Genomic DNA, 8,986 nt, shown 5'->3' on the forward strand with positions numbered 1-8,986 from the left:
AGCTGGGTGTGCTGGCAGGCTCCTGTAGTCCCAGCTACTTGGGAGGCTGAGGCAGGAGAATTGCTTGAACCCAGGAGGCAGAGGTTGCAGTGAGCTGAGGTTGCACCACTGCACTCCAGCCTGGCTGACAGAGTGAGACTCTGTCTCAAAAAAAAAAAAAAGGAAGAAGCCCCAAGCAAGTTAACCAAAAGCCACATGGATTCACTCTAGGAAGTGCAATCAGAGAGGCTGCCATTTTATCTTCTCCATTTCAGGGCCAGTAAAAATGCTAATGCCCCTCCTGGTTCCATCACATTTGGGTTCATGAAAGTGAGATCAACAGAAATGGGGAGACCTGTTTCAGACTGGGTTTCAGCACCAATTTATGGCATGCCTGCAGGAAAACCTACATTACAAAGCCTCAGCTTTCTGGACTATAACTGGACAGAGATGCCAAAATCACCACTGAGCACTTTCTGACTCCTCAGGAAGAGGTCTAGAACTATGGCCATATTCCATTATTTATTTCCTTTTTAGCATGCACAAGTATTTGCTCTTGTGATGGTTTTTAACCTCCAGTGGTACCTCTCCTAAACTGTTCTGAGCCCCGTTTTCTGTTCAGGACTGCATAGGCATCTCCAGTTCACTCCACGGTTCAATCTGTGTGGCCTTAAACCCCTTTTCACCTTAGACTTTCATCTGTAAATAGGAATAATAACATCAATCTCAGGACTGCTGTAAAGATTAAATGAGATATAAATTATATATGTGTGTATATTTAAGATAGGTGTTATATTTTAAGTACTTTTAGACAGGATTTCCCCCCCCTTTTTCTTTTTATTACAGAAAGTTCTGTCCCATTCTCTGATTTCTTTTCCCATTCCATCCTCAGAACACAGGTGACAGGAGTCAGTTGGAACCTGGAACTTCTAATTCAGAAATCTTAACTCGAAAGCACAATAGGGAGAAATGTTTTCCTCTGGTTTGAAAGAAAGTGACAAAGAATGGTGACTGCAAGTTGCTGGATTTTAATTATTACACATAATTATATACTTATTCTATATAAATACTTTTGCTACTTTTATTTTTCCCTAGAGGGGAATAAATGACTTAATTCTCTTTCCATTCTTTTCCTGATTGGAATTTTTGCTCGTTGACTTCCCTATTTCTCTCTTATAAAACATATCTCAGGTGATGAAACCTTGGAGCGGAATGAACAGCTTGAGGAAACTCAGGGCTTCTGCCGAAAGCAACAAGCCGTTGCTATGGAGGCTGGAGAGAAGTGTATTTGTTTAACATCCTTATTCCTGCCTTGCTGAGTCCAGTGGCATGTTATTTCCACTGGGTGGGAGCCAACATTGAGTTCCTCCCTGTTGTGTCCAACCTTGAACATTTCTCTGCGATTATGTTTCATCCAGGGATTAGCAAAATGCAGAGGGGAAAAAACCTGAGAAGGTGTTTGGCACGGGGCTTAGTGCTGCGTTCGCACAATCTGCCGGTATTCTCGGCTAATTGGAGAACAGCAGCAAACAGAAGGGGCTCCGAAGCTCACGGGAACTCCTTATCTTAGCTTCTATAAATGGTTTATTTATTGAGTGTCAAGCTTTTCTGTTTGTTTGTTTTTTATAATCCCCAAGGAGACCCCAACTGAACACGCAGTTCTCACTCCCTGCCTTGTCTTCATCATTACTTAACTATCAGGAAATCTGAGAGCGGTGAGCAGGAGCTAAGAATTCTCCCTTTCAGACTTGCCAAGTGTCATCACTTAGTGAATTTTGAAGATTCCTTTTCCTTTTCTGTAAGGGGGACACACATAGCTGTTAGAAGAAGAAAAGGGGTTTCCAAATGAAAGATGAAGTTCTGTTACCTAAAATCTGCTTTTGGCAAAAGAAGTGCAAAGTGTCTGAGTTTGCCTTAGTCTGTCCATGGCCGCCCCATCACTTCAGAGTGGAGCGCTGTGGGGCCCACCCTGTGGGGCAGTGGGGTCGTGTCTGCCTGAGGTGCAGGACTGTGTCCAGGGCAACATCTGAGTGACTCATCACCTCTTCTCTTCCCACCAGACCTGGCCTCCCTTGTGTCACTGCTTGTCTTGAGCATAGAGCCCTTAGTGGAGACCTCAGCAGAGCAGACACGTGCCAGGAGGAAATAAAAAGCAGGCTGGCTCAGAAAAGAAAAGCAGTCCTCTCTGGGCCCAGGAGCCTGCATGCGACAGCTTCCACTCAAGCTTTCAGAACTCGAACCTTTTACAGCCCCTCTGTGAGGCCAGCGGGGAAGCAACACTTTAGCAGGTACTGAGCTGCCACCAAGTTGCAACAGAACTAGGAGCTCCAAGTTTCTTATTAAAATTCCAAGGCCGCTGGTTGCATTTAAATGAGCTGCAGCAGTCAAGGAGCCAGTGAGGTCACCAGCTGGTCCCGTTAAAACTGGTTGAGAGCTGTAGTCCTGGGGAAAAAAGCCAACACTCGCGAGATCTCAAGAAGACATCAGGAGAAGGGAGAAAGCAGATGGAAAGTTCAGGCAGTAGGTCTGAGGTTGGGATATGTAGCTAGAGACAAAGTGTGACAGTGGAAAGAGACGAAAGTTCTAAGGTAGGCTGGTAGGGAGAGCCAGAGTTAACAAGAAATAAGATAATAAAGTAGCATGAAATCTCACAAAACCATAGTCTGGAATGAAGTGTTTGAGGGTGTGTAGGGTACAATATCTTCCTAGGATTATCTGGCCTGGGGGATTAGAACACCGTGCTAGGGAGCAAGGAGACCAAGAAGATGGGGTCAGGCTCCATATGGATTGTATAGCCCCACCTCTGCTCCCATCCTATGGCCACAAATTACTGCTTCCTCTGGAGGAAGCTATTTTAAGGGAATACCATTAGCCCAAAGGGGATCATGAGTGTGAAATTTTGGAAATGATTCTGAACTTTGTATCAGGAGACCTGGATTCTAGTCTTCTAGTCCTAGGATTCTATCAGGATTCTAGTCCTGATACTGCCACTTACTAGCTCTTGGCAAGCAGCTTAGCCTCTTAGAGTCTCTAGTTTCCTCGTCTACGAAGTGCATGGGTTGGATATATTATGCAAGATCACATGAGAAAGCGCTTTATAATTATAAAGACATTTAACTACTTACATCTAGAATGAGAAAAATAAAAGCTGTTTTTTCTTTTTAATAGGGACAGGGTATTGCTCTGTCACCCAGGCTGGAGTGCAGTGCTGTGATCATGGCTAAGTGCAACCTCTAACTCCTGAGCTCAACTGATCCTCCCGCCTCAGCCTGCCAAGTAGCTGGGACCAGAGGTGCACACCACTGCACCCAGCTAATTTTTAGATTTTTTTTTTTTTTTTTTTTTAATAGAGACAGGGTCTCAGTATGTTGCCTAGGCTGCTCTTGAACTTCTGGCCTCAAGTGATCCTCCCAGCTCGGCCTCCCAGAGTGCTGGGATTGTAGGAGCCACTGTACCTGGCCAATAAAAGCTATTAATAGAGAGTTGGTAGATCGATTGCAAAAATATCCACACTTCACCACCATTCCCTATTGCCATGGCCTTTGCAGTGTCACTTTGCAGTTCCTCTCAGAAAGAGATAGAGCCTACTTTCCCACCCCATGAATCTAGGCAGGGCTTGTGGTTTATTTTGGCCTTGAACGTGGCAGAAGTGACACTGACATTGTACCAGTTCTGAGCCTAGGGCTCAAGAGACCTGGTGTGTTTCCCTTCTCATGGAATCCTGCTGCCTCTATATGAACCACCCAGGGCCAGAGGGTAAGACTACATGGAGAAGAGCCCAGTTGTCTTAGCCATAGCCATCCTATACCATACACAGTCACCTGACCCCTAAACAGATGATAGTGTCCAGCCAGGATCAGCAGGGCTGCCTACCAACACATAGAATGCAGATGCAGATGCATCAGTAAGTCAGCTGAGACCGGATCTCTGGACTTATCCACAATAATAAATGCATATTGGTTTAAGCTACTGAGTTCTAGGATGTTTGTTAGCTGGCAGTAGCTAACTGATATGGACCTTGTGGAGTATTTTGACAAGAATTAACCAATCAGAACTAATCATTAAGGGCAAAGTCAGTATAGGTAATGGCAGTGGCACATGCAATCCATCACAGAGAGGGGCAATAGGGTCACCAGCCCTAAGGATCTCTTCCTTGGGTCACACTCTCTGGCAGGAGGATGGGATGGCACATCAAACGATGTCTTGGTCATGTCTTAGGTAGACTTGGGGTTCAGAACAATGTAATATGAATGTGTGTGAGGCGGTTTCTGAAAGGACAGTCCATGTTTCTTTGAAGTTCATAAAAACACAATTGTAACAATGAGTGAATTATTTCTGTGGAACCTGCTAAAATAATATGCAGCATTATAAATGTAATAATTTGAAGTCAAAGTCCCATTTCTTGACTTACAGGTTTACCAAATGAACCTGTGAAATTAACATCCTTCTTGCAAAGACAAAGAAACTTCCAAGAATGGACTGAAATGTCATGTGTCATCTCCAGCATAGCCTCAGCTCTGAGACATGCTGGGATTTCAGTGGAGGCTGTTGGGTGGGAGGAAGTAGTCAAAAAATGTATGCTTCTGGAGTTAGGGTAGATAAAGTGAAGTGTAGGGCTATCTCCACTGAAGATGAGCTCTAGTCCAAATCGCTGTCCTGAGTGTGTGATAAACAGGACTTTGATGTGAGGTGTCCATGCACAAGTCTGCACTGTTGAGCAGGGCATGGCAGGAGTCTCTGAAGAGGCAGTGGTGAGGAGGCTGGCTCCTGGGGACCTCCCCCAATAAGCTGAAACTGCATCATAGCCAGAGGATAAAAGGGTAGGAAACAGGAGTGTCCTGGCAGGGGTGGAGGGGATTGACAGGATGGGTCCTTGCATCATTCCAGTGGACTGGGGCAGGGACTGGACTAAGACTGCAGGTTGATGGCCCTGAGTTCCTCTGGAAGTCTGTGGCAATCATCGATGACCAGTGAAGGGCATTTGAGCCACTGGTCGTTCTGTGCAAATGGTAGACATCACTGAGTGATTAGCGGCAGGTAGGTATTTCACAAAGAACTTGTGGAAGGAAGTGAAGCACCAGTGGGTCCATGCCCAGAAATCAGAATCCTCACCACAAAATATCTAGAGCCATCAGGATGGGAGAAGAATGGGCGTGGAGGGAGTGGCAGGCTCCTGTGGCTGACAAGATACCACCTTTGCGGGTGATGGGGACCAGCACTTCATGTTCCTGGGCTCATCTCGGAAAGTTGTGGATGGATCTTAGAGGACCCAAGGCTTCTTTCTGCTCTAAACTTCAATGATTCCATGATTTTATGCAGATTTAAGACCAGCTAGGCCACCCTCAGGCTGCATTTTCCCCAGTGCAGAACTAAACCAGCCCCTACTTTGGATGGAACACATAGCTCTCTCTTTAAATACAGGTTCTGCAGGCTTCTGGCTGAAAATGGTTCCTCAATTTTCAATCAGCTGTGGCTGATTTTGGAACTCTGAAAGGTTCCAGACTTGCTCTCTAGGATGAAAGACCTTATTCTGTCGCACTTTTTCCATAGAAGCAATGACCGCATTTATATTCATTCACTGCTGACCCAGCCAGCATTTAGGCTGCAGAATCTGCCCCTTCAGTATGACAAATCCTGATTCCTCCAGGGCCAGCCAGCCTCAGGGCTTCTGCAAGTGCACACAGGGACTTTGTACAAACAAGCCAGATGGATCCTTGGAGGGCAGAAGAATTTGAAAAAGTGCCTCCTCTAGGTAGGGAATGATGAAACAACGCTCCCTCTGAGTGGACCTTGCTCTTGGCTGACACAACTCCTGTGCCAGGACGCAAGGCTTGGCAAGTGAAGGCCAAAATAAGTTAGGCCCCCCTCCAGTGCCTTCCTGGCCTGGTTTCTTTGTGTAGGGCACAGTCTGTACAACTCTGCTGGGTCCTGTCTGCTGCTGCCTAGGACCAAACAGCCTCACACCTTGCTCTTATAGGGCCTGTGCCCACTTAGGACAGGACAAGTGGGATTTAAATTGAGTGACCAGGAAGTCTGAAGACAGCTGGGGAGTAAGAAGGCATGAGGAACGACCTCCTTCACTAGACCTGTGCTCCTGTCCTGACAGACTTCTTTGAACTTCCTGCCACTTGTGAATTAAGTGACTGAGGGAACTCAGGTGAGCTGGAGGACACCCCTTCTTTCTCCAACAGGTGAAACAAGGTGGTTCTTTTCTGTAAGACAAATGTGGGTAATAAACAAAAATAAGGCCAGCAAGTAGATCAAGTTCCATAAAAACACATGCAATCAGTGTACCCTTCCATGATGTAGGTTCACAGAGATAACAGACCAAGTGTGTGTGTGAGACATGTTCTGAGCAGGGACATGTGTGACCTTCCGAGCTATGGGGGAGGGTGCCGCTCAGCGCAAACCGCACTCAAGATGAGTTTCATTTCCCTTCTGGTGTATCTCCAGAGCGTGCTGGCAAATGAGTGAGTCCACTGTTCCTTGCTTCTCGGCACCAGTGACATCATCACTTAATAAGTTAGGGAATCACAACCACATTTCAAGGAATCATTCAGTTTTCTCATTAAGATGCTATAGGATTTTTTTCTCCACAGCAACAGTCTTGCCAAAGTAATGTTAAAAATAGACCTGGTAATACTTTTCACATTTGTAGGCAGTCATGAATGTTTAATAGTGTATATGTCCAGCAGATGCACATAACTTTAGAATTAGGCATTACATTTTACACAGTAATACAGAGTACATATATTGTCAAAAGGATTTTTTTTTTTAAATAAAGCAAATACCAAGCCTAGGGGAAGAAAAACCTGTTACCCACTTCCATCTTCTTGTAGGAAAGTGTGTAATGCATAAAAATTGGGAGGAAAAGGCATATGTAAAATGTATGTGAAAAAAGTTTTCAATAGTGATTAAATTTGGATATTTTGACTCAGTTAAGTGTGTATGGTAAATTCTGAAAATTCAAGTGTCTGAATTCTGGCTCCCAAAGTAGAGAATTATTTTGGAGAGAGGTAGCATCCTATGCTTGTCTGAGTCTGCATGGCTTGGGAAAGGGATAAATAGATTCGGGGCGAGCTGAGAGGTGGTTAAGGTCACAGGCCCCTCTGCTGAGAAAATGCACCGAGTCTGATTGCCTGGAATTTCTCAGATAAGCTCTGCAGGTCGCTGGCCTACAGAAAATGAGATGCTACCTTAAAAGAGATAAATGAAGTAAAATGTAATTATAATGATTTTAAAACAGAAGTTCTACACATTAGTAACTTTATTTAGGGGACTGTCCCTAGTGAGTCCCAATTAAATCACTGGCTCCCAAAAAACTGACTTAGATGGCCTTTAAAGAATCTTTGTACAGCTGGGCCTACTTGACATTCTGGAAGAATGTAAGCGTGCCTCTATGCATTTGGAGGACGGCTACATGGATGTTTCCTGAGTTCCCAGCTCTCCTTTTTTATTAACTGATCAACAGAAGATAAAGAATTGATGGCTGTATAAATATAGCTCTTATATATAGTCATCATAACTTTCGGATTAGCCTTGGCTGGAACTTTGTAACTTCTAGCCGCACATCTACGAATGGAAGTTTTCTGGCTTTGGGGGTAATCATATAGATGGAGATTAACCCTCTTTTTCTCCCAGGCCCTAAAAATTATTTTGACCAAAATGTCTAAGTCAGGGGTTTCATGTAGACACAGCTTAAATGAGTCATTAAGAATTTTATTGGTTAAAGTAGGTATATTTTTTTCCTAGTAGACATAATGACATAACAGTAATAAAAATGTAATATTCAAGTAATTGGTGTAATGTAATTACAGTTTGGTCATAAAGTAAGATTAGAAGTCTGAGATGGCTGTTTTGTGGGTGTGCATTTTAGCGTCTGAATGTAGTCTTCGAGGTGCCTGTCCGGTCTCCTTGGAATGCTAGTGCAGTTCATCACATAACCAGGTGGTTGGGCGCCCAGCTGAGCCAGCATTATCTATGAGTCCTGTTTACCCAGTCAGCCCTGTCTGGACACTGGTGTCCTGCCTGCTTCAGACACCTAACCATCACAGGAACTGAAAACCGTGTTTCTGGTTTTATATAGACAACAGAAGGGGGAAATAAAGGTGGCCAGGGTCCTCACTGGGAAAGGGACAGACGGAGTTCCGGTGCCATCCTGGAATGGCCACCTCTTTGCCCACATGATGCTGTAGCTCCCCATCTCCCTTAAACCGTAGTGCTTGGAGCAGAGAGCTCCCATATGCCTCTGATATGCTACAGTGTCAGCCTGTTCTGGCTTTTGGAGAGAAGAACAATTTCCAGATTGAGGCTGAACAAAAGGAGCTGTCTTAGGCATTTGACCAAAATATATTTTATCAAAGGATTTGCCATCATTGGAGATATTCTTTCAACTATTACAAATGAATTTCTCCCTGTTTGCATTTCTTATTTAGTGGCATAGCCTGTAGAAACACAAAATTTAAGCAAGAGTACTTATGTATTTTTGAACACAAACAATAAAAACATTTTAATTAACAATACTTAAATAAAGAACATCAGGTTTCTTTTTTACTATTTTTTCCTTTTCAATTAATCAGTAATTTGTGGGGAGACAATTTGAGACTACATAAATCACTTCTTATCAGTCTTCCTCTACCACTGATGATCTTTTAATGCTACGATTTTTTCTATATTTATTAGTTGGCATTCTTCTGCAAAGAAGACCTTTCACTTTCTCCTCTGTTTACTTATTTATACAGCATGGACTCATGAATATCTATTTTATTCTATGGGTGACAAACTAGTACTATCATTATTTATTTTGATGCTCAAGTTGTCCCAGATTTGGCCAGTAAGAGCCTCTTCCAGCTCCATTTTTGACATGTCCCCATGGTTCTGTGACCAATTCCTTATTTTCTTCTGCAATAAAATATTCAAGGCTCATTTTTCCAGGCATCTTTCCCTGCCCTGGTTCTGGAATCAGGCATTTCTCCAAGGAACCCTGAATACCAGTGGGGAATGATAT

This window comes from Trachypithecus francoisi, unplaced genomic scaffold, assembly GCF_009764315.1.
Source record: "Trachypithecus francoisi isolate TF-2019V2 unplaced genomic scaffold, Tfra_2.0 Lachesis_group10, whole genome shotgun sequence".
NCBI lineage: Eukaryota > Metazoa > Chordata > Mammalia > Primates > Cercopithecidae > Trachypithecus > Trachypithecus francoisi.